Source organism: Stegostoma tigrinum, chromosome 21, assembly GCF_030684315.1.
Source record: "Stegostoma tigrinum isolate sSteTig4 chromosome 21, sSteTig4.hap1, whole genome shotgun sequence".
NCBI classification, from domain to species: Eukaryota; Metazoa; Chordata; class Chondrichthyes; order Orectolobiformes; family Stegostomatidae; genus Stegostoma; species Stegostoma tigrinum.
Genome location: NC_081374.1, coordinates 56,482,522 through 56,508,310, shown reverse-complemented (window position 1 = coordinate 56,508,310; position 25,789 = coordinate 56,482,522). Strand labels below are relative to the sequence as shown.

At 47.9% G+C, this 25,789-nt stretch overlaps 1 long non-coding RNA gene across 1 annotated transcript in view; it reads right to left on the bottom strand.

Moving 5' to 3' along the window:
* Nucleotides 1-9,702: 9,702 nt before the first annotated feature.
* The window catches only part of LOC132210821 (uncharacterized), a 39,153-nt gene continuing 23,066 nt past the window's right edge, over nucleotides 9,703-25,789 (bottom strand). Inside the window, exons 2-3 of the long non-coding RNA XR_009446997.1 lie at nucleotides 13,331-13,400; nucleotides 9,703-10,875 (exon numbers count right to left, since the gene is read on the bottom strand). This is a non-coding gene — a long non-coding RNA (uncharacterized LOC132210821). The remainder of the gene's footprint in view (nucleotides 10,876-13,330; nucleotides 13,401-25,789) is intronic.

The following is a 25,789-nucleotide window of genomic DNA, read 5'->3' as shown; positions in this document are numbered from 1 at the left end:
CCTTATTTCCATCTTTCTGTCCCTTCTCTCTCTCTCTCCGCCCACAAACTCACTCTGGCTTTATTCACAGGGGGAGAGAGTACAAGAGCAAAGGAAACCAAAGCACGCAGCGCCTTCGGCTGAGAGAGAAATGAAGAAATGCCGGAGATTTTCCAAACCCTGACGCAGGGGTTGCCTCTCTCTCTCTCGACAGTCTCTGTGACTGCCCCATCAAACCCCACACCCATTCCCGTCCCATGGTGTCTCTCCACAAACCCACCTCCGGGTGGAAATGCAAACACAAGTTGCTGGAAATGCTCAGCATCTGTGAAGAAAAAGTCCCGAGGTAGCGTTTTGGGTGCGATGACCCTTTCCCTCAGAGCTCCAGCTAGAAATGCTCCAGCCTCTGAGACAGGGTCCCCTTGAGGTCGGAGAGCTGCGGCTCCATCTTGGCTGTTCGCTTGGCGCAGGGCATCAGGAGCTCCCCTCAGCCCCAGGAAGGGGTATGATCACCCCCTAACCTTATACTGACAGTGGTTGTGTCCTTTCCTCATCCCCGGGAGCCCCTCCTGTCTTCTCACCTTGTCGCCGGGGTGCTATTCGACTACGGAGGGCTGTGCGATAAAGATCCTACTTCCCACAGCGGCAGGGGGAGGTGGCATCCCTTCGCTCCTAAAACACCCCCTCCCATCCAATCTTGTGGCGATGGCTGTTCGGCTGCAGAAAGCGGCGCTGCCCGTGACCCCAAACCTCCCTACAACACCCCTCTCCTAATCCGACACTTTTGCAGTAGCTGTAGGCCACTCAGTCACTGGGCTGTACAATAGTGACTCTCCCCATGTCCAATCACTTCCAGGACGGCAATCCTCCAACCCCGACCCCATCCCATCCGCCTCCTTCCCTTTACCATGTAGTACGAGAGCTGCAGGCTGGTCGGCTACGGAAACCCGCGCAAGGCTGGATAATAGACACCCTCCCAATGTCCCCAGCCTTCCCCTCACCCGGGGAGGGGAATTCTCACCCCCAAAACATCCATTCCCAACCCCTCGCTTTGGGATAGGAGCGGCGCAGGATGTGAAACAGGGACCGTGCTCATGTCCCCAACCCTCCCTTCACCCCAAACCACCACCCCCAGCTTACCTTGCAGTAGGAGATAGTTGTCGGCTGCTCAGCTACGGAAGGCGTCGCGGACCTGCGGCCGGGTGCTCGGGGAGCGCGGGCTCAGTGCCAGGCAGCTGTGCTCAGGCGCCGGGCGAAGAGGCCTTCTCCCCCCTCGGATCCCCGCTCCCGGCACAGGGCCGAGCCACTGAGCAGCGAGCGCTCCAGCAGCCCGGATGCCTGCTCCCAGCCCGGTGGTCATGCTGGAGGCCGCTGGAGAACAGGAGGTTGTAGGGGTACGGGAGCGTGGTGCGATGATCCCCGTTGCCGAACAGCTGGGTCCTCAGAACCCTCCCGGGAAAAGGGATCCAGACAGCGGACTCGTCGCCGAGGGAGGGGGGGGGAAGGCGTGAGTCGGAACAGGAGAGGAAGGGGATTGACTGAGAGGGAGAAAGAGACAGACTCTCTGTGTGTGTGTGTGTGTGTGTGTGAGTGAGAGAGAGAGGGGATTAGAAATGCAGTCTGATTGCGGATGGGTTGGGTTTAAATAGAGATTTTTAAACTTCGTTCAAAAAACTCACAACGCTCCCTGCTGAGCGGGTGGAGAGGCTCGGATAGAGAGGAAGAGAGAGACAGAGGGGCGGGGGAGAGGGGACAGAGAGAGGTTCACAGGGAGAGACGGAGAGACAAGGAGACAGGGGAGAGAGAACGGCAGGAGCACACACAGACGGAGCCAGATACAAGACGAGAGATAGAGAGGGGCGCACACAGAGACCAAAGAGACAGAGTGAAAGCGGAGAGAGACAGAAGTGCACAGCGAGGTGGCAGAGACAAGACGACAGAGAGAGACAGAGACATAGAGTGAGGCACACACAGAGAGATGGAGAGACAGAGATTGTGTGTGTGTGGCGGGGGGTGGGTTTGGAGAAAATGGGAGAGAGAGAGACAGAGTCGTCGAGTTGTACAGCAGGGAAACAGACTCTTCAGTCCAACTCCTCCAGGCCGACCAGATACCATAACTGACTAGTTCTGTTTGCCAGCCTGGAGCCCATATCCCTCCAGCCCCTTCCTATTCATGTGTCCCTGCAGGTGACTTCTAAATACTGTGAGTATAACAGCCTCTGTCACTCCTCTGGCAGTTCATGCCACACACAGACTACACTCGGGAGAACACGTTGGCGCCAAATCCATCTCGCATCCTCTGAGAAAAGGAACCGGAAATGACATCACCAACCCAAGGAAACCGGAACACTTAAAGAGAAGGCGGGACCTAACTCCGGATGCTCACTGATGATTTTACCTGGAATGGTGCCGAAACGTCTGCAAACTAACCTTCCAGCTCAGTGAGCAATCTTACATCCAGAACCTCAACCCTGAGCTACAAATCTTCTCAAAACTCGATAATGCTTTGCCACTTGATTAACAGATGCATCCTATTTTTTGAAAAAAATAAACTTTTTTTGCTGGATGTATGACTGACTGACCAGTGTTTATTGTCCTTCCTTAACTGAGCCTTGGGAGCTCTGCAGACCAATGGTATCAACGTGGATTTCACAAGCTCCAAAATCTCCCCTTCCACCACTGCATCCCAAAACCAGCCCAGCTCGTCCCCTAATCTGTTCTTCCTCTTACCGATTCCCTTCCTCCCAGCTCAAGCCAAACCCCCATTCCCTACCGACTAACCTCTTCCCGCCCCCTTGACCTGTCCGTCCTCCCCAGACTGACCTATCCCCTCCCTACCTCCACACCCACACTCACCTCTACTGGCTTCATGTCCGCCCCTTTTACTTAAGACCAGAAGACATCGGAGTGGAAGTAGGGCCATTCGGCCCATCAAGTCCACTCCACCATTTAAATCATGGCTCAGGGGCATTTCAACTCCACTTCCCTGAACTCTCCCCGTTGCCCTTGATTCCTCGTGAGATCAAGAATTTGTCAATCTCTGCCTTGAAGGCATCCAACGTCCTGGCCCCGACTGCACTCCGTGGCAATGATTTCCACAAGCCCGCCACTCTCTGGCTTTACAAATGTCATCTCATTTCCATTTGAAATTTACCCCCTCTAATTTTAAGGCTGTGCCCATGGGTCCTCGTCTCTCGGCCTCACGGAAACAACTTCCTAGCGTCCACCCCTTCCGAGGCAGACATTATGTTGTAAGTTTCTATTAGATCTCCCCTCACCCTTCGAAACTCTGATGAGTACAATCCCAGGATCCTTAGCCGTTCATCGTATGTCAAACCTACCACTTCAGGGATATTCCGTGTGAATCTCCGCTGGACACGCTCCAGGGCTAGTATGTCCTTTCTGAGGTGTGGGGCTCAAAATTGGACACGGTATTCTAAATGGAGCTTAACTAGAGCTTTATAAAGCCTCAGAAGCACATCGCTGCTTTTATATTCCAACCCTCTTGCGATAAAGGACAACATTACATTCACTTTCTTAATTACGGACTCTACCTGCAAGTTAACCTTTAGAGAATCCTGGACCAACACTTCTAGATTCCTTTGTACTTGAGCTTTACGAATTTTCTCACCATTTAGAAAATAGTCCATGCCTGTATTCTTCTTACCAAAGTGCAAAACCCCACATTTACTCACATTGAATTTCATCAGTCATTTCCTGGACCACTCTCCTAAACTGTCTAACTCTTTCTGCCGCCCCTCCACCTCCTCAGTACTACCTGCCTGTCCACCTATCTTCGTATCATCGGAAAACTTCGCCAGAATGACCCCAGTCCCTTCATCCAGATCATCAATACGTAAGGTGAACAGCTGCGGCCCCGACACCGAAACCTGCGACACCAATCGTCACTGGTTGCCATTCCGAAAAACAGCCTTTTATCCCAACTCTCTGCCTTCTATCAGACAGCCAATCCTCAATCCAAGCCAGTAGCTCATCTCAAACACCATGGGCCCTCACCTTGCTCAGCAGCCTCCTGTGAGACACTTATGAAAGGCCTTTTGGAAGTCTAGATAGACATTTACTGGGTTTCCCCGGTCTAACATACTTGTTACCTCTTCAAAGAATTCTAACAGGTTTGGCAGGCATGACCTCCCCTTACTAAATCCATGCTGACTTGTTCTAATCTGACCCTGCACTTCCAGGAATTTCAAAATCTCATCCTTGACAATGATTCAAGAATTTTATCAACTACCGAGGTCAGGTTAATTGGCCTGTAATTTTCCATCTTTTGCCTTGATCCTTTCTTAAACAAGGGGGTTACAACAGCAATTTTCTAATCATCTGGGACTTTTGAAAGATCACATCCAAAGCCTCTGCTATTTCCTCAGCCACCTTCCTCAGAACTCTACAATGTAGCCCATCGGGGCCAGGAGATTTAGCAATTTTTAGACTTTTTAGCTTTTCCAGCACTTGCTCTTTTCTAATGCCTACCATACTCAACTTTGCCCCCTGACTCTCCCTAATTGTTGGCATACTACTCATGTCTTCCACTGTGAAGACTGACACAAAGTACTTATTAAGTCCTTCAGCTACTTCCTTATCTCCCATCACTAGCCTTCCAGCATCAATTTGGAGCGGCCCAGTGTCTACTTTTGCCTCATGTTTGTTTCTTATGTATTGAAAGAAGCTTTCACTGTGATTTCTAATATGACTAGCTAGCCTTCCTTCATATTTGCTCCTCTCCTTCCTTATTGCTCGTCTGTCTCCTCTGCACCTATCTTCCCCTCTGTCCATCTTCAATCTGCCTTCCCCCTCTCCCTGAAAATTTATGTTCAGGGAGATCTGGGTGTTCAGGTCCATTGTTCCATGAAGTTGGCAATGCAGGTCAACAGAGTGGTTAAGAAGGCATATGGTGTGCTTTCCTTCATCGGACGGGGTATCGAGTACAAGTGTTGGCAGGTCATTTTGCAGTTGTATAAGACTTTGGTTCGGCCACACTTGGAGTACTCCGTACAGTTCTGGCCACCTCATTACCAAAAGAATGTGGATGCTTTGGAGAGGGTGCAGAGGAGGTTAACCAGGATGTTGCCTGGTATGGAGGGTGCTAGCTATGAAGAGAGGTTGAGTAGATTCGGATTATTTTCATGAGAAAGACGGAGATTGAGGGGGGAACCTGATTGAGGGCTACAAAATCATGAGGGATACAGACAAGGTGGATAGCAAGAAGCTTTTTCCCCCCAGAGTTATTGACTCAATTACAAGGGGTCATGAGTTCAAACCGAGAGGAGGAAAGTTTCAAGGAGATATGCAAGGGAAGTTCCTGAGGAAGAGGGTGGTGGGTGCCTGGAATGCGTTGCCAGCAGAGCTTGAAGACGCAGACACGATAGGGTCTTTTGAGATGTACCTGGACAGGTACATAGATGGGCAGGGAGCAAAGACCCTGACAGAATAGACGACAGGTTTAGACAGAGGATCTCGATTGGCGTAGGATTCGAGGGTCGAAGGGCCTGTTCCTGGGCTGTAATTTTCTTTGTTCTTGGATCAGATAAGAAGGAAAAGGGAGGTGTATAACAGTTATCAAGGGAATAAATCAACAGAGTCCCTGTAGACACACTAATGTCAACCAGGCCAACATCCCCAGCACTGAGGCACTGACCATCCTCGATCAGCCACAATGGGCTGGACACTTCATCTGTATGACTGACACGAGACTCCCCGCATGTTCTAATCCCAGCTTCAAAACAGCAGGCGAGACCCAGATGTGCAGAGGAAGCACTCAGTGATAAACTCAAGGCCTCAACGGTGAAGTGCAACATTCCTGCAGACACCGAGAATCACCGGCCGAAGACGGTCCGACGCCTGAGGAGCACCTGGGAAGGCATCAACACCTCGAGGCTTGATTTGGAAGCAGCGGAAGCCATGCAGCTACATCAACAACCCCCTCACCCCTTCCCAAGACCGCCTTCTGCCCCAAGTGCAACAGAGCCTACGGTAGCTGCATCGGTCTGGACAGCCACCCGGAGATTCAGCCTGAGAGTGGGAGACTGTCATCCGCGAGAAACCACCATGATGATGATGTATGGTGTGCAGGGGGATCTTGTCATAGCAATTAAGAGAACAAATAGAGGGCAACAGAACGCTGGTGACCAGGATTAGGATCAGGGAGAATCTCAAAATCTTCTACAAGTGTCTCAGAGCGAAAGAGAAAATCCAGGGAAAACCAGGTCTCATGAGGGATGAAGAGGCAAATGTATGGTTTGAACTGGACAGCAATTGTCAGGTGTTAAACAAGAAATTCACATCACCTTTTACATGTGAGAAGGAGCATTTCGGCACACAATTCCTGAGCAGAATTAACAGAGACTGGGGACATGTAAGGTGATCCGGTGAATTTAAAATCAGAAGAATTACCTGGAGAACAAGTAACATAGTTCCGCTTATCAAAATGCATGACAAACATAAAGCAGAGTATTACAGTCTGGAGAGTATCACATCAGTAGATAGGAAAATATTGGAGAATATTCTGAACGGCAGGCTTAATTTCCTTGGAAAGAAGCGGGGTTTGATCAGCAACGGTCAGCATAGCTTTGTCAGAGGGAGGTCATGCCTCACAAACCTAGATGATCCTTTCAAAGAGGTGACGGAGTGTGTAGATGGGAATTGATGCAGTGAAAACAGATTTCAGCAAAGACTTGGACAGGGTCTCACATGGGAGCCTGGCAAAGAAGGTAAAAGCTCGTGGGGTCCAGGAAAATACAGCATGTTCAATCCAAAGTTATACATTGGTCAAATGGGCAGGTCAGTGGTAGATGGAGTGTTAACACTGATAAGTGTATGGTAATGCAATTTGGAAGAACTAACATGGCAAGGAATCTTTCAATGGATGCCAGGACACCAGGAAGGTCACAGCAATGGTGTTATCTTGGGGTGCTTGTGCACAGATTGCTGAACATGGCATGGCAGCTTAAAGGGACAGTTAGGAAAGCAAATGGCTGAAGAGCTGTGCAGGAGTTTGGTTAGGCCCCAGCTGAAGGACTGAGTGCAGTTCTGCTCTCGCTTTAAATTGAAGGGTGAAAGAATAGCTTTAAATTGAGGGGTGAAAGACATAGGACAGATGTCAGAGGTGGTTTCTTTACTCAGAGAGTAGTCAGGGAATGGAACGCTTTGCCTGCAACGGTAGTAGATTCGCCAACTTTCGGTACATTTAAGTCGTCATTGGATAAGCATATGGACGTACATGGAATAGTGTAGGTCAGATGGGCTTCAGATCGGTATGACGGGTCGGCACAACATCGAGGGCCGAACGGCCTGTACTGCGCTGTAATGTTCTATGTTCTAATGGTCTCTTCATTATCGAAAAGAGGTGATTGCATTTGAGCATGTGTGGAGGACATTCATCAGGATGTTCTGAGGGGGTGAAGCATTTTAACTCGATGGAGAGTCTGGATAAGTTTGAGATAACAAGAACTGTCAATGCTGGAGTCTGAGATAACACAGCGTGGAGCTGGAGGAACACTGCAGGCCAGGCAGCATCACTGTTTTATCTGGATAAGGTTGGCTTGTTTTCTTCCGAAGAGAGAAGGTTGAAGAAGGTCCTGAAAAAATGGTCTGCATTCTGATGGGTCTAGGCGAGGGAAGCAGAACGACCATTCATGGGGTGGGAGGTCGGGGGGCCAGGGGGAAGGAATTTCAGGAAAGAAAAGACACCCAGAAGGTGCTGGGTGTTTGGAATTCATTGTCTGGGACTTTAGTTGAGGTGGTGGATAATCTTTTCACATTAAAGAAAAAGGGTTGGTACAGCACTTAAAATGAAATAACATTCAAGGCAACGGGCCTATTGCTAAAACATGAGCCGAATGTGAACTTAGTGTGGCTTCAGTGGTTACAGACACAATGGAATGAAGTGCTTGTCCAATTCACACGGATGATCCCTGGAATGGTAGGCTTAACCTATGATGAATGGCTAAGGATCCTGGGATTGTACTCACTACAGTTTTGAAGGTTGAGGGGAGAACTAATAAAAACTTCCAAGATAATGTATGGTTTAGAAGAGGTGGACGCTAGGAGGTTGTTTCCGTTAGGAGGGGAGACGAGGACCCGTGGGCACAGACTTAAAATTCGAGGGGGTCAATTTAAAACTGAAATCAGACGACATTTCTTCAGGCAGAAAGTGGTGGGCTTGTGGAATTCATTGCCGCAGAGTGCAGTGGAGGCCGGGATGTTGGACGCCTTCAAGGCAGAGATCGACAAATTCTTGATCTCAAAAGGAATCAAGGGCTACGCGGAGAGTGCAGGGAAGTGGTGTTGAAATGCCCATCAGCCATGATTTAAATGGCGGAGTGGACTTGATGGGCCGAATGGCCTTACCTCCACTCCTATGTCTCATGGCCTGATGGTCTAATTCTGAAGTATTCTCTTATTCTATGATTCTGGAGCAGGGGACAGTGAGTGGACAGCACAGGACAGTTCACCTAACTTCTCCTTTACCAATCTTCTATCTGCCTCCCCACTTCTCCCTATTTTTTTCAGAATCCCCTTCTCCCCCAACCATATTTGAAGAAGGGTGTCGACCCGAAACGTCAGCTTTCTTGCTTCTCTGATGCTGCTCGGCCCGCTGTGTTCATCCAGTTCTACTCCTTGTTCTCTCAGATTCTCCAGAATTGGCAAGTTCCTACTATCTCTCGAGGAAACTGACTTGTTTTTGCACCCAAACTGTGGTGAGAATGTGGAACGCACCGACTGTGTGGGTGGTAGAGGCAGAAACCATGATAACACTTAACAAGTTTTTGATTGGTCATTTGCGATACCAAGGCATACAAGGCTCTGGGTCGAGTGCTGGGAAATGTGATTAGAATAGTAAGGGACTTGCATCTTGTGAGGGCACATACAATTTGCTGAAGGGTCTGTTCCATTGCCACGGCACTCTATTATGCTGTCCCTCAATGATCCTATGACAAGTAAGTGAAGGTTTGCAGAAAGAGATAGTTTTCAAGGACAATGCCTAAAGGAAAACTGATGCACAGGCAAAGTGCATGTAAGAATTTAACCAAGGATTAACACCATTCAAGAACTGGTATTTGTGCCAATGCACCAAACCTGCAGATGAAAATGCAGTGTCCAGTTTGATTGCAAACAGCAACAACCACCAGTTAGTAACATGATCAATGGAAATATCTGAATGCCTGTTGTTGTGATCTCAAGCATTTACCTGCGTCGAGTGAAATCCACCACCATAGTTCTGTTGCATCGTTAGCCACCTCACAATCGGTGTTGCATAGTCAAAATCATTCCTTGACAATGCTTGAAGCAAGGCATAAGCAGTGGTTTCCACAGTCATCGCAAAAGCCCATGCTGCTTCAATTAGATACGGCTTCTCGTCCTCCAACAATGGAGGCTTTCCAGTTACCAACATCACAATCTGTCATTTGAGAAAGGGATTAGCTGAGAATAAAGTTTACATCATATAGATTTTTGTTTGCATTTCAACAACACAACAATGGTTTTGCTGGTCAAGATCCAGCATTATCTCACCACTGATGTCTATAACATTCTCCATACTTCCCGCTCAGTGATGGGTCCTTTTGTTTGGGAAAAATAGGCACCTTCGAATGCAAATGAATCAAGATGAGCTTTAGTTTCTCATCAGGCAACATGGAGTTACTACAAGATGTTATGAGCAAAAGGTGAAGGAGCAGATGAAACGATTCATAGCATCAGTCTGGATGATCTTCTTGCGCTCATCCTGAGGAGGCATCACAGATCTCAACTTACACGCAATTCAAATTATTTCACGCAATGACAAGACTGAATGTTCTGGATACTGTAAATGCCATGGCACCTGGCAGCATCCCACAAACTGTATTGGAACAATGTGCCCCAACGTCACCACACCAACAGTAAATGTTTTCCAGTACATTTTTAAACACTTGCAACACTCACATTTCAGAGAAAGATGACCTATCACGCAATCGGCAGACAAATTGTCCTGACCAATTCTGACCTCAATGTATTCTCAATCATCAGCAAAGTAATGCAACATCTGGATGACAGTGCTGTCAAATAGTTGCACACTGAGGCTCAGTTCACTTTTCGTCATGCCACACTTCTCGCAACCTCATTCAGGATTTACCACAAATATGATCAGAGATCCTGAGCTTGAAAAGGAAGGAAACTGCAATCTGTCATTTCCACCAAGGCAACTTCTGATTGAATGTGGTGTTCAGCAGAGTTATAGGAAGTTGAGTCAGTGGCATTCACTGGATACCTGCACTGGTTGAAGTCATGTCTTCACTTGAACCAAAGTGGAGACATGAATGTTCATTGAATATTGTCCAGGTGTCCAGCAGAATTCATGACTTTTCCAACAGTGAAGTCAACGATGAGAAAATACAGTGAGACTTGGACAATTATCAGGCTTGGCCTGACAAAGGATAAGTAACATTTGCACCATACAAGTGCTAAGCAGCAATCAGCTCCAACAAGAGAGAATATGACCATATCACAAAATTCCATGTCCTTACCATCATCCTTACATTTTTTTTAAATGTGCAAGTGTTATCCAAGCCATGCAAGGCTATGGGCCAGGTGTTGGAAATGAGGTTAGAACAATTCAGTGCTTGTCTTTGACTGTCACAGAATCCGTGAGCTTCAGAATTTATTTCTCCTGTACTGTAGACCACTGAGGTGCTTGGCTATCCACTTCATCAAGGTTAACACTGATCTAAAACCAAACTGGAACGGTTATATAATCAGCAGTAGCCAGGTCCGTTGTACAAACCGCCCTGCTGTGGGACAGGGTCAGGTAAATCCAAGTGAGTGATCGTGGTTGGAGACTCATTCGTTGGGGGCATAGTTTCTGTAGCCACATTTGAGATACCAGGGCTGTGTGTTGCCTCCCTGGTGCCAAGGTCAAGGAAATCTCTGAGTGGTTGCAACAAATTCTTAACGGGGAGGGTGAGCAGCCAGAGGCCATTCTGCACATTGGTACCAATGACGTAGGTAGAAAGAGGGATGTGATCCTGTGGACTGTGTACAAGGAGTTAGCAAAGAGGCTGAAAGGCAGGACCTAGAGGGTAATAATTTATGGGTTGCCACGAGTGCCACATGTTAGTGAGTTAAGTCAGAGAAAGATAGGTGAGAGATGAATGCATTGGTTAAGGAGCTGGTACTGGGGGCAGGCTTTCAGGTTCATGGATAATGGCGACCGCTTCTTGGGCAAGGGGTGACCTGTGTAAGAGGGATGGGTTGCACCTAAACTGAACGGGAACAAATACCCTCACAGGGAGGTTTGCTAGTGCTACTTGGGAGGATTTAAAGACTGGCAGGCAGCTGGGAACCAGAGCAGCAGGTCAGCAAGTAGATGAATTGATGGCAGGTACATGCTGGGACCAATAAATCAGAAAAGAATGGCAGTCAGAGACAGGTACATGAACATGATGGCACGAACAAGCTGAAATATGTTTATTTCAGTGCAAGGAGTATTATAGGTAAGGCAGATGAGCTTAGAGCCTGGATCAGTACATGGGACTCTGATGTTGAGGCCATTACAGAGGCTTGGTTGAGACAGAGACAGGACTGGCTGCTCAATGTTCCAGGGTTTCATTGCTTCAGACAAGATAGAGGGGAAGATAAAAGAAGGAGGTGCACTCCTAACCTGTGGGAAATGTTACATCTGCACCTCGAAAGGACATTCTGGAGGGCTTGCCCACTGAGGCAACAGAGGTAGCATTGAAAAATAAGATAGACACAATCACTCTGATCAGATTAAACTAATAGCCTGCTCCCCTGTTGCCACTGACACACTGAGGAACAAATATGGAGGCAGCTTTTGAAACGATGCAATAACTCAGAGTTGTCACAGTCAGTGAATTTAACCTCCCCGGTATTGACTGGGACTCCCTTACAACAAGAGTTTAAATGAGGCTGAATTTGTTAAGACTATCCAAGAGAGTTTCTTGACACAGTGTGTGGATAGAAGATGGGCCATACTGGACTTTGTCCTGGTCAGGTAACTGGTGAGAAGGGTGGGAAAGCATTTTGGAAATAGTGATCACAACTCCTTCAATTTTAAGATTGCTATGAAGAAGGATAAGTCAGGACCTTGGGGGAAGAGTAAATTATATCAATTTTAGGTAGGAGCTGGGGTGTGTTAATTGGGAGGAGCTGTCACATTTGCCATATGGGAATTGTTTAAAGGCCTGCTTATGAGTTTAGGATCAGGAAGGAGGAAGGACAAGGATGGCAAGGTAAAAGACCCTTGGATAATTGGGGAGGTTGTGAAGTTCGTCAAAAGGGAAAAACAAAAATATGTCAGGTTTATGAAGCTAAAATCGAACAGGGCCGACATAAAGAAAGCAGAAAAAGAAAGGCTATGAAATGACCTTGGCAAGGAGGGTTGAAGGAAATCCCAAGGCATTCTGTGCATACATCTAAAACAAGGGGATAAATAGCAAGAAGGTACGACCATTCAGGATAAAGGAGGGAACTTGTGTTTGGAAGCAGAGGATGTGGGCAAGATCCTAAATGAGTACTGTGCATCACTATTCACTCAGGCGAAGGGTATGGAGGATAGTGGGATTTGTGTGGAGCATGCGAAAATGATAACAGCATTTTGAAATCAAGAAAGAGCATTAAGGTGGATAAGTCCTCAGGACCCAGTGGTATCTACTCAAGGTTTTTGAGCGAGGTGAGAGAGGAGATTGTCGGGGCATTCAGCAAGATCTTTGTATCCTTGGTAGCCACTGGAGGGGTACTGGAGGATTAGCAAGTTGCTAAATGTTCTTCTTCTGTTCAAGAAGGGAAATAGGGTCAATCCAGGAAACTCGGCTAGCGAGTTTCTCATCGTTCATTGGGAAGCTATTGGAGAGAATTCTTAGGGATTGTATTTATCTGTATTTGGAACAGCATGGCCTAATTAGGGACAGTCAGCATGGCTTTGTGCAGGGCAGGTCACGTCTTACTAACTTGACTGAATTTTTTGAGGAGGTGACGAATGTGATCAATGAAGGTAGAGCAGTGGATATTGTTTTCATGGATTTCAGCAATACTTTCAACAAGGTGCCTCATGGTCGGATCATCCAGAAAATTAAGATGCACCGAGTCCATGGTGGCTTGGATGCTTGGATTCACAACTGGCTTGCCCAGAGAAGACAGAGGCAAGTGGTGGAAAGGTGCTTTTCAGGCTGTAGATCCAGGAGGATTGGTGTTCCGCAGGGATCTGTGCTGGGACCTCTGCCGTTTGTGGTCTATACAAAATGACTGAGGTGAAAATATAGATGGATGGGTTAGCAAGTTTGCAGACAATAGAATGATTGGTAGAATCGTGATGAGTGTAGACGTCATAAAAGGATACAGATCAGTTGCAGAAACGGCAAGTGGATTTTAATCCATTAAATGTGAGATGCTCCACTTTGGGAAATCAACTATAATGGAAAAATATACAGTTAATGGCACCCCTCAGTGCAGAATTGTTAAGGTGGGGATGCAGGTGCACTCAATCTGTTCATTGAGAACTGTCGATGTGATATCACCTCAATTTCTCTGTTCCCCGCACCAAACCCAACCTACGTCCTGCCCAACTGACTGCCCTCCACGCACTCATATCTCACCCTGACTTTGTTATTAAGCCTGCCGATAAGGTGCTGCTGCTGTGGTCTGGTGAGCTGAAGTCTACCTTGCAGAGGCTGAGCGCCAGCTCTCAGATACTTCCTCCAACTTCTCCTGGACCATGACCGCACCGGGCCATTGTATCTACTACAGTAACTGATCTTGGTCTATCCGGTGATCTTCCCCCTCTGTTTCCAAGCTGAAAGGCCACAGCTCCCCACAGGTTGCTCCTACGCCCCCTAAAAATCCACAAATGAGAGTGTCCTGGCAGATCCATTGTTTCAGCCTGTTCCTGCCCCACAGAACTCATCTCTTCCGACCTTGACTCAATCTTCTGTCCCCTGGTCCAAGCCCTGCCCACGTACATCCAGAAATACTCTGACATCTTATGCAGGTTTAAAAACATCAGTTTGCCGGTTCCAGCTGCGTTCTCTTTACCATGAACGTGTAATTCCTTTACACATCCATTCCCCACCGGGAGGTTCTTCGGGCTGTCCTCTTCTTCCTGGAGCAAAGAGCTGAACATTCCCCTCCCACCACCACCCTCCTCCACTTGGTCAACCTCATCCTCACCCTCAACAACTTCTTTTTTAACTCCTCTCATTTTCTTCGGGTAAGAGGAGCAGCTCCGGGCACCTGCATGGGCCCGAGTTATACCTGTCTCTTCACGGGGTACGTGGAACATTCCCACCCACAACACTTTCTCCGATACATCAATGATATCATCCGACTGCTTCTCTCTCTTGTCTGAAATTGGAAAACTTCATCAACTACGCCTCCAATTTCCATCCTGCCCTCACTTTCACCTGCTCTATCTCTGACTCCACCCTTCCCTTCCTCAACATTTCTGCTTCCATTCCTGGGGGTAGGCTTCGCACTAATATCCATTACAAACTCTCTGACTCTCACAGCTACCTGGTCTATATATCCTCACACCCCACTTTCTGTAAAGACTCCAACCTCTTCTCTCACTTCCTCCATCTCCATCGAATATGTTCTCATGAGGCCAACATCAACAAGGGAGCCTCCAAAATGTCCACCTTCTTCCTCAACTGAGGATTCCCCGGCTCCGCGGTCAACAAGGCCCTCAACTGTGTCCAACCCAGCTCCCGCACTTTTGCCCTCACCTTTTCTCTTCCCTCCCAAGACAACAATAAGCTTCCACTTGACCTTACCTATCAACCCACATGCCCACATCCATACAAACATCAGGCACCATTTCCACCACCACCAGCAGGATGCCGCCACCAGACACATATTCCCCTCCTCTCCCTTATCCGCCTTTACCGGAGGACCCGGAGGAAATGCAAGCAGACACGGGGAGAACGTGCAAACTTCGCACAGACGATTGCCCGAGGCTGCAATGCGAACCACTGAGCCACCGTGCTGCCCAGAATCTTGGTGGTGTGGATGAGCAGAGAGATCTCGGTGTCCATGTGTGTAGATCCCTGAAAATTGCCACGCAGATTGATAGGCTTGTTCAAAAGGCGTACGACGTGTTAGGTTTTATTGGTACAGAGATTGAGTTTCGGAGCCATGAGGTCATGTTGCAGCTGTACAAAACACTGGTGCAGCCGCGCTTGGAGTATTGCGTACAGTTCTGATCGCCACATTATCGAAGGATTTGGAGGGGGTTTCTTAGGATCTTGTCTGGTGTGGAAGGAAGGTCTTATGAGGAAAAGCTTCGAGACTTGAGGCTGTTTTTGTCAAAAGAAGGTGAAGAGGCAATTGAATGGAGACATACAAGATAATCAGAGGATTAGATAGGGTGGACAGCGACAGCCTTTTTCCTCGATGGTGATGGCGAGCACGAGTGGAGAAAGGTTTAAATTGAGGTGAGATAGATATGGGACACATGTCAGAGGGAGTTTCTTTATTCAGAGAGTAGTATGGGTGTGGAATGCCCTGCCTGCAACAGGAGTAGATTGCCAAGTTTAAGGGCATTTAAATGAACATTGCTAAATATATGGATGGTAATGGAATAGTGTCGGTTAGATGGGCTTCAGGTTGGATTCACAGGTCGGCGCAACATCGAGGGCTGAAGGGCCTGTACTGCGCTGTAATGTTCTATGTCAAAATACTTCAGTGAATTCTGGTTACCCTGCCGTAGGAAGAATGCTGTTAAACTATACAGAGTGCAAAAATAATTACAAAAGGTCATTGCCGGGACTGGAGGGTTTGCGAGGAGTGGTGGATAGGCTCGGACTTTTTCCCTGGTGTATCGGAGACGAAGGGGTGACTTTCCAGAGGTGTAAAAAATCATGATGGGCATTGATAAGGGGAATAACCAAGGTCGGGGAGTCCAAAGCTAGAAGGGAGGAGGTTCAAATGTGAAAGGGGAAAGATTTAAAAGTGACCCGAGAGGCAACTTGTCCCACACAGAGGGTGGTGCGTGAATGCAATGAGCTGCCAACAGACGTGGTAGAGGCAGATAATATTACTGTATTTAAAAGACATTTGGACAGGTACACAATGAGGAAAGGTTTAGATGGATACCAAACGCAGGCAAATGAGGCCGGTTAAGTTTGGGACACCTGGTCAGTACAGATGATTGGGGCTGAAGGTCCTGATTCTGTGCTGTATGACTCTTTGAATCTATGACTGAAGAGCTAACTAGGTGTGTGGATGAGGGCAATGCATTTGATACAGTCTACTTGGGCTTCAGCAAAGCTTTTGACAAGATCCCCCATTTGAAGACTGTTAGAACAGGAAACAGTCCATGGGATCCAAGGACACGTGCACAGGAAATCATAACTCATGTAATTTGAATGAGTTTTTTAAAGTAGTAATGAAGAGCATTGATTAAGGCAGAAACATGGACGTATATGGGCTTCAGTAAGGCGTTCAAGAAGGTTCCTCACAGAGGTCCAGGAGGGAAGTTAAATCACACGGAGCACAGGGAGAGCTGGCCATAGAACATAGAACATAGAACATTACAGCACAGTACAGGCCCTTCGGCCCTCGATCTTGTGCCGACCTGTCATGCCGAACTCAAGCCCATCTAACCTGCACTGTTCCATGTACGTCCATATGCTTGTCCAATGACCACTTAAATGTACCGAAAGTTGGTGAATCTACTACCATTGCAGGCAAAGCGTTCCAATCCCTTACTACTCTCTGAGTAAAGAAACTACCTCTGACATCTGTCCTGTATCTTTCACCCCTCAATTTAAAGCCATGACCCCTCATGCTCACTGTCACCACCCTAAGAAAAAGGCTCTTCCTATCCACCCTATCTCACCCTCTGATTATTTTATATGTTTCAATTAAGTCACCTCTCAACCTTCTTCTCTCTAATGAAAACACCCTCAAGTCCCTCAGCCTTTCCTCGTAAGACCTTCCCTCCATACCAGGCAACATCCTCGTAAATCTCCTCTGCACCCTTTCCAAAGCTTCCACATCCTTCTTATAATGCGGTGACCAGAACTGTATACAATACTCCAAGTGCGGCCGCACCAGAGTTTTGTACAGCTTCACCATAACCTCTCGGTTCCAGAACTCGATCCCTCTATTAATCAAAGCTAAAACACTGTAGGCCTTCTTAACAGCCCTGTCAACCTGGGTGGCAACTTTCAAGGATCTGTGTTCATGGACACCGAGATCTCTCTGCTCATCTATACTACTAAGAATCTTACCATTAGCCCTGTACTTTGCCTTCTGGTTACTCCTGCCGAAGTGCATCACCTCACACTTGTCTGCATTAAACTCCATTTGCCACCTCTCAGCCCAGCTCTGCAGCTTATCTATGTCTCTCTGCAACCAATCCTTTGTCACTATCCACAACTCCACCTATCTTCGTGTCGTCTGCAAATTTACTAACTCATCCTTCTACGCCCTCATCCAGGTCATTTATAAAAATGACAAACAGCAGTGGACCCAACACCGACCCTTGCGGTACAACACCAGTAACTGGTCTCCAGGATGAACGTTTCCCATCAACTACCACCCTCTGTCTTCTTTCAGCAGGCCAATTTCTGATCCAAGCTGCTGTATCTCCCACAATTCCATTCCTCTGCATTTTGTACAATAGTCTGTTATGGGGAACCTTATCGAATGCCTTGCTGAAATCCATATACTCCACATCAACCAGTTTACTCTCATCTACCTGTTTGATCACCTTCTCAAAGAACTCAATAAGGTTTGTGAGGCACGACGTACCCTTCACAAAACTGTGCTGACTATCCCTAATCAATTTATTCTTTTCTAGATGATTGTAAATCCTATCCCTTAGAACCTTTTCCAACACTTTACCAACAACTGAGGTAAGGCTCACTGGCCGATAATTACCAGGGTTGTCTCTACTCCCCTTCTTGAACAGGAGAACCACAATTGCTATCCTCCAGTCATCTGGCACTATTCCTGCAGACAATGATGAGTTAAAGATCAATGCCAAAGGCTCGGCAATCTCCTCCCCGGATTCCCCGAGGATCCGAGGATAAATCCCATCCGGCCCAGGGGTCATAGCTATCTTCACCCTCTGTAGGATTTCAAATACCTCTTCCTTGTGAACCTCAATCCCACCTAGTCCAGTAGCCTGTATCTCTGCATTCTCCTCGACAACATTGTCGTTTTCTAGAGTGAATACTGTTGAAAAATATTCATTTAGCGCTTCCCCTATCTCATCTGACTCCACACACAACTTACCACTACTATCCTTAATTGGGCCTAATCTTACTTTTGTCATTCTTGTATTCCTTAAATACCGACAGAAAAGTTTACGGTTTACCCTGATCCTGTCCGCCAACAACTTCTCATGTCTCCTCCTGGCTCTTCTGAGATCTCTCTTTCGGTCTTTCCTGGCTACCTTGTAACCTTCAACCACCCCAACTGAGCATTCACATCTTATAGTAACAGAAGCCTTCTGCTTCCTCTTGACCAGAGATTCCACTTCCTTCGTAAACCATGGCTTCCGTGCTCTACAGCTTCCTCCCTGCCTGACAGGTACATACTTATCTAGAAAGCACAGGAGCTTTTCATTGAATAAGCTCCACATTTCTACTGTGCCCATCCCCTGCAGTTTCCTTCCCCATCCTATGCTCTCTAAATCTTGCCAAATCTCATCGTAATTGCTTTTCACCCAGATATAACTCTTGCCCAGTGGTGTACACCTATCCCTTTCCATCACTAAAGTAAACATAACAGAATTCTGATCGCTATCACCAAGGTGATCACCAACTTCGAAATCTAACACCTGGCCGGGCTCATGACCCAGTATCAAATCTGATGTGGTCACTGCACTCCAACTCCATTGGTCACTGCATCCCATTTCAGTCAGTCACTGCATCCCACTTCCCTCAGTCACTGCGTCGAATTTCACTCAGTCACTGCATTACATTTACCTCAGTCACTCCATCCCATTTCCAACAGTCACTGCATCTCCTTTCCCCGAGTCACTGCACATCATTTCCCTTGGTCACTGCATCCCATTTCACTCAGTCACTGCATCCCATTTCTCACGGACGCTGCATCCAATATCCGTCAGGTACTGCATCCCATTTCCAGAGTCACTGCATCCCATTTCCCTCAGTCAGTGAATCCCATTTCCCTCAGTCAGTGAATCCCATTTCACTCAGTCACTGCATCCCATTTCACTCAGTCACTGCATCCCATTTCACTCAGTCACTGCATTCAATTTCCATCAGTTACTGCATTCAATTTCCATCAGTCACTGCATCCCATTTCACTCAGTCACTGCATCCCATTTCCATCAGTCACTGCCTCCCTTTTCACTCAGTCACTGAATCCCATTTCACTCAGTCACTGCATCCCATTTCCAACAGTCACTGCATCTCCATTCCCCGAGTTACTGCATCTCCTTTCCCACAGTCACTGCATAACATTTCACACAGTCACGGCATCCCATTTCCATCAGTCACTGCATCGCATTTCACAGTCACTGCATCGCATTTCACACAGTCACTGCATCGCATTTCACTCAGACACTGCATCGCATTTCACACAGTCACTGCATCGCATTTCACTCAGACACTGCATCGCATTTCACTCAGACACTGCATCGCATTTCACTCAGACACTGCAACGCATTCCACTCAGTCACTGCATGGCATTACACTTAGTGATTGCATCGCATTCCAATCTGTCACTGCATCGCATTTCACTCTGTCACTGCATCCCATTTCACTCTGTCACCGCATCCCATTTCCCTCACTCACTGCATCCAATTTCACACAGTCACTGCATCCAATTTCACACAGTCACTGCATCCAATTTCCATGAGTCACTGCATCTCACTTCACTCATTCACTGCATCCCATTTCCATGACACACTGCATCGCACTTGACACAGTCACTGCAGCTCATTTCACTCTGTCACTGCATTCAATTTCCATGAGTCACTGCATCTCACTTCACTCATTCACTGCATCCCATTTCATTCAGTCACTGCATCCCATTTCCCGCAGTCACTGCATCCCATTTCACTCATTCACTGCATCCCATTTCATTCAGTCACTGCATCCCATTTCCCGCAGTCACTGCATCCCATTTCACGCAGTCACTGCATCCCATTTCACGCAGTCACTGCATTCAATTTCCATCAGTTACTGCACTCAATTTCCATCAGTCACTGAATCCCATTTCACTCAATCACTGCATCCCATTTCCAACAGTCACTGCATCTCCATTCCCCAAGTTACTACATCTCCTTTCCCACAGTCACTGCATAACATTTCACACAGTCAAGGCATCCCATTTCCATCAGTCACTGCATCGCATTTCACTCAGTCACTGCATCGCATTTCACACAGTCACTGCATCGCATTTCACACAGTCACTGCATCGCATTTCACACAGTCACTGCATCTCCTTTCCCTCAGTCACTGCATTTCATTTCACTCAGTCACTGCATCCCATTTCACTCAGTCACTGCATCCTATTTCACGCAGTGACTGCAACCTATTTCACGCAGTCACGGCATCCCATTTCACGCAGTCACTACATTCCATTTCACTCAGTCAGAGCATCCCATTTCACTCAGTCAGAGCATCCCATTTCACTCAGTCACTGCATCCCATTTAACTGAGACAGTGCATCCATTTCCCTTATTCACTGCACCCTATTCCCCACAGTCACCGCATACCATTTCCCTCAGTCACCGCTTCCCATGACCCTCACTCACTGCATCCCATTGCCCTCAGTCACTTCATCCCATTACCCTCAGTCACTGCATCCCATTACCCTCAGTCACTGCATCCCCTTTCTATCAGTCACTGCATCCCATTTCACTCAGTCACTGCATCCCATTTTACTCAGTCACTGCCTCCTACGTCACTCAGTCACTGCATCCCATTACACTCAGTCACTGCACCCCATTTCCCTCAGTCACTGCGTCCCAGTTCACTCAGTCAGTGCGTGCCATTACCCTCACTCACTGCATCCCATGACCCTCAGTCACTGCATTCAATTTCACTCAGTCACGGCATCCCATTTCCCTCTGTCACTGCATCCCATTTCACTCAGCCACTGCATCCCATTTCACTCAGCCACTGCATCCCATTTCATTCAGCCACGGCATCCCATTTGACTCAGTCACTACATCCTATTTAACGGAGACAGTGAATCCTATTCAGCTGACACAGTGCATCCATTCCCCTCAGTCACCGCATCCCATTTCACTCAGACACCGCATCCCATTTCCATCAGTCACCGCATCCCATGACCCTCACTCACAGCATCCAATTTCCATCAGTCACAGCTTCCCATTTCACTCAGTCACTGCATCCCATTTCACTCAGTCACTGCCTCCTACGTCACTCAGTCACTGCATCCCATTACCCTCAGTCACTGCATCAGATTACCCTCAGTCACTGCATCAGATTACCCTCAGTCACTGCATCCCGTTTCACTCAGTCACTGCATCCCGTTTCACTCAGTCACTGCATCCCGTTTCACTCAGTCACTGCATCCCGTTCCACTCAGTCACTGCATCCCGTTCCACTCAGTCACTGACTCCCACTTCACTCAGTCACTGACTCCCACTTCACTCAGTCACTGACTCCCATTTCAGTCAGTCACTCCCTCCCATTTCAGTCAGTCACTCCCTCCCATTTCAGTCACTCCCTCTCATTTCAGTTAGTCACTGCTTCCCATTTCCCTCAGTCACTGCATCCCATTTCCCACATTCACTGCATCCCATTAGCCTCAGTCACAGAAATCACATTTCACTCAGCCTCTGCTTCCCATTTTCCTCAGTCACTGCATCCCATTTCCCACATTCACTGCATCCCATTAGCCTCAGTCACAGAAATCACATTTCACTCAGCCACTGCATCCCATTTCACTCAGCCACTGCATCCCATTTCACTCAGCCAATGCATCTCTTTTCACTCAGCCATTGCATCCCATTTCACTCAGTCACGGCATCCCATTTGACTCAGTCACAGCATCCTATTTAAAGGAGACATTGAATCCTCTTCAACTGAGACAGTGCATCCATTTCCCTCAGTCACCGCACCCTATTCCCTGCAGACACCGCATTCCATTTCCTCAGTCACCGCATCCCATTTCACTCAGTCACCGCATCGCATTTCCTTCAGTCACTGCATCCCATGACCCTCACTCACTGCATCCTATGACCCTCAATCACTGCTTCCCATGACCCTCAGTCACAGCTTCCCATGACCCTCAGTCACAGCTTCCCATTTCACTCAGTCACTACATCCTATTTCACTCAGTCACTACATCCCATTTCACTCAGTCACTGCATCCCATTTCACTCAGTCACTGCATCCCATTACCCTCAATCACTGCATCACATTACCCTCAGTCACAGCATCCAATTTCCATCAGTCACAGCAGCCCATTTCTCTCAGTGACTGCATCCCATTTCACTCGGTCACTGCATCCCATTACACTCAGTCACTGCATCCCATTACACTCAGTCACAGCATCCCATTTCACTCAGTCACAGCATCCCATTTCACTCAGTCACTGCATCCCATTTCACTCAGTCACTGCCTCCCATTTCACTCAGTCACTGCCTCCCATTTCACTCAGTCACTGCCTCCCATTTCAGTCAGTCAATGCCTCCCACTTCGTTCAGTCACTCCCTCCCATTTCAGTAAGTCACTGCATCCCATTTCCCTTAGTCACTGCATCCCATTTCCGTAAGTCACTGCATCCCATTTCCCTAAGTCACTGCATCCCATTTCCGTAAGTCACGGCATCCCATTTCCCACATTCACTGCATCTCCTTTCCCTCAGTCACTGCATCCCATTTCACTCAGTCACTGCCTCCCATTTCACTCAGTCACTGCCTCCCATTTCAGTCAGTCACTGCCTCCCATTTCAGTCAGTCACTGCCTCCCTTTTCAGTCAGTCAATGCCTCCCACTTCGTTCAGTCACTCCCTCCCATTTCAGTCAGTCACTGCATCCCATTTCCCTCAGTCACTGCATCCCATTTCCCACATTCACTGCATCCCATGAGCCTCGGTCACAGAAATCACATTTCACTCAGCCACTGCATCCCATTTCACTCAGCCACTGCATCCCATTTCACTCAGCCAATGCATCTCTTTTCACTCAGCCATTGCATCCCATTTCACTCAGTCACGGCATCCCATTTGACTCAGTCACAGCATCCTATTTAAAGGAGACATTGAATCCTCTTCAACTGAGACAGTGCATCCATTTCCCTCAGTCACCGCACCCTATTCCCCACAGACACCGCATTCCATTTCCTCAGTCACCGCATCCCATTTCACTCAGTCACCGCATCGCATTTCCTTCAGTCACTGCATCCCATGACCCTCACTCACTGCATCCTATGACCCTCAATCACTGCTTCCCATGACCCTCAGTCACAGCTTCCCATGACCCTCAGTCACAGCTTCCCATTTTACTCAGTCACTACATCCTATTTCACTCAGTCACTACATCCCATTTCACTCAGTCACTGCATCCCATTTCACTCAGTCACTGCATCCCATTACCCTCAATCACTGCATCACATTACCCTCAGTCACAGCATCCAATTTCCATCAGTCACAGCAGCCCATTTCTCTCAGTGACTGCATCCCATTTCACTCGGTCACTGCATCCCATTACACTCAGTCACTGCATCCCATTACACTCAGTCACAGCATCCCATTTCACTCAGTCACTGCATCCCATTTCACTCAGTCACTGCCTCCCATTTCACTCAGTCACTGCCTCCCATTTCACTCAGTCACTGCCTCCTATTTCAGTCAGTCAATGCCTCCCACTTCGTTCAGTCACTCCCTCCCATTTCAGTAAGTCACTGCATCCCATTTCCCTAAGTCACTGCATCCCATTTCCGTAAGTCACTGCATCCCATTTCCCTAAGTCACTGCATCCCATTTCCGTAAGTCACGGCATCCCATTTCCCACATTCACTGCATCTCCTTTCCCTCAGTCACTGCATCCCATTTCACTCAGTCACTGCCTCCCATTTCACTCAGTCACTGCCTCCCATTTCAGTCAGTCACTGCCTCCCATTTCAGTCAGTCACTGCCTCCCTTTTCAGTCAGTCAATGCCTCCCACTTCGTTCAGTCACTCCCTCCCATTTCAGTCAGTCACTGCATCCCATTTCCCTAAGTCACGGCATCCCATTTCCCACATTCACTGCATCTCCTTTCCCTCAGTCACAGCACCCCATTTCACTCAGTCACTGCATCCCATTACCCTCAGTCACTGCATCCCATTTCCCATAGTCACTGCAGCTCCTTCCGCCATTAACTGCATCGCATTTAACTCAGTCACTGCCTCCCACTTCACTCAGTCACGGCCTCCCATTTCACTCAGTCACGGCCTCCCATTTCACTCAGTCACGGCCTCCCATTTCACTCAGTCACTGCCTCCCATTTCACTCAGTCACTGCCTCCCATTTCACTCAGTCACTCCCATTTTAGTCAGTCACTGCATCCCATTTCCCTCAGTCACTGCATCCCATTTGCCATATTCACTGAATCTCCTTTCCTTCAGTCACTGCATCCCATTTAACCGAGACAGTGAATACGATTCAGCTGAGACAGTGCATCCGTTTCCGTCAGTCACCGCCCCCCATTCCCCACAGTCACCGCATTCCATTTCCCTCAGTCATCGCATCCCATTTCCCTCAGTCACCGTATACCATTTCCCTCAGTCACCTAATACCATTTCCCTCAGTCACTGCATCCCATTTCACTCAGTCACTGCATCCCATTACCATCAGTCACTGCATCCCATTTCACTCAGTCACTGCATCGCATTTCACTCAGTCACTGCATCACTTTTCACTCAGTCACAGCCTCCCACTTCACGCAGTCACAGCCACCCACTTCACTCAGTCACTGCCTCCCAATTCACTCAGTCACTCTGTCCCATTTCAGTCAGTCACTACCTCCAATTTCAGTCAGTCACTGCATCCTATTTTACTCGGTCACTGCATCCCATTTCACTCAGTCACTACCTCCCATTTCACTCAGTCACTGCATCCTATTTCCCTCAGTCACTGCGTCCCATTTCTCTCAGTCACTGCGTCCCATTTCACGCAGTCACTGCATCCCATTTGACTCAGTCACTACATCCTATTTAACTGAGACAGTGAATCCTATTCAACTGAGACAGTGCATCCATTTCCCTTAGTCACCGCACCCTATTCCCCACAGTCACTGCATACCATTTCCCTCAGTCACCGCTTCCCATGGCCCTCACTCACTGCATCACATGACCCTCAGTCACTGCTTCCCATGAACCTCAGTCACTGCATCACATTACCCTCAGTCACAGCATCCCATTTCCATCAGTCACAGCATCCCATTTCACTCAGGGACTGCATCCCATTTCACTCAGGGACTGCATCCCATTTCACCTAGTCACTTCCTCCGACTTCACTCAGTCACTCCCTCGCATTTCACTCAGTCACTCCCTCGCATTTCAGTCAGTCACTCCCTACCATTTCAGTCAGTCACTCCCTACCATTTCAGTCAGTCACTCCCTACCATTTCAGTCAGTCACTCCCTACCATTTCAGTCAGTCACTGCATCTCATTTCCCTCAGTCACTGCATAGCATTTCCCCACTGTCACTGCATCACATTTCTGTCAGTCACTGCATCACATTTCTGTCAGTCACTGCATCCCATTACCATCCGTCACTGCATCCCATTTCACTCAGTCACTGCATCCCATTTCACACAGTGACTGCACCCATTTCACACAGTGACTGCACCCATTTCGCACAGTG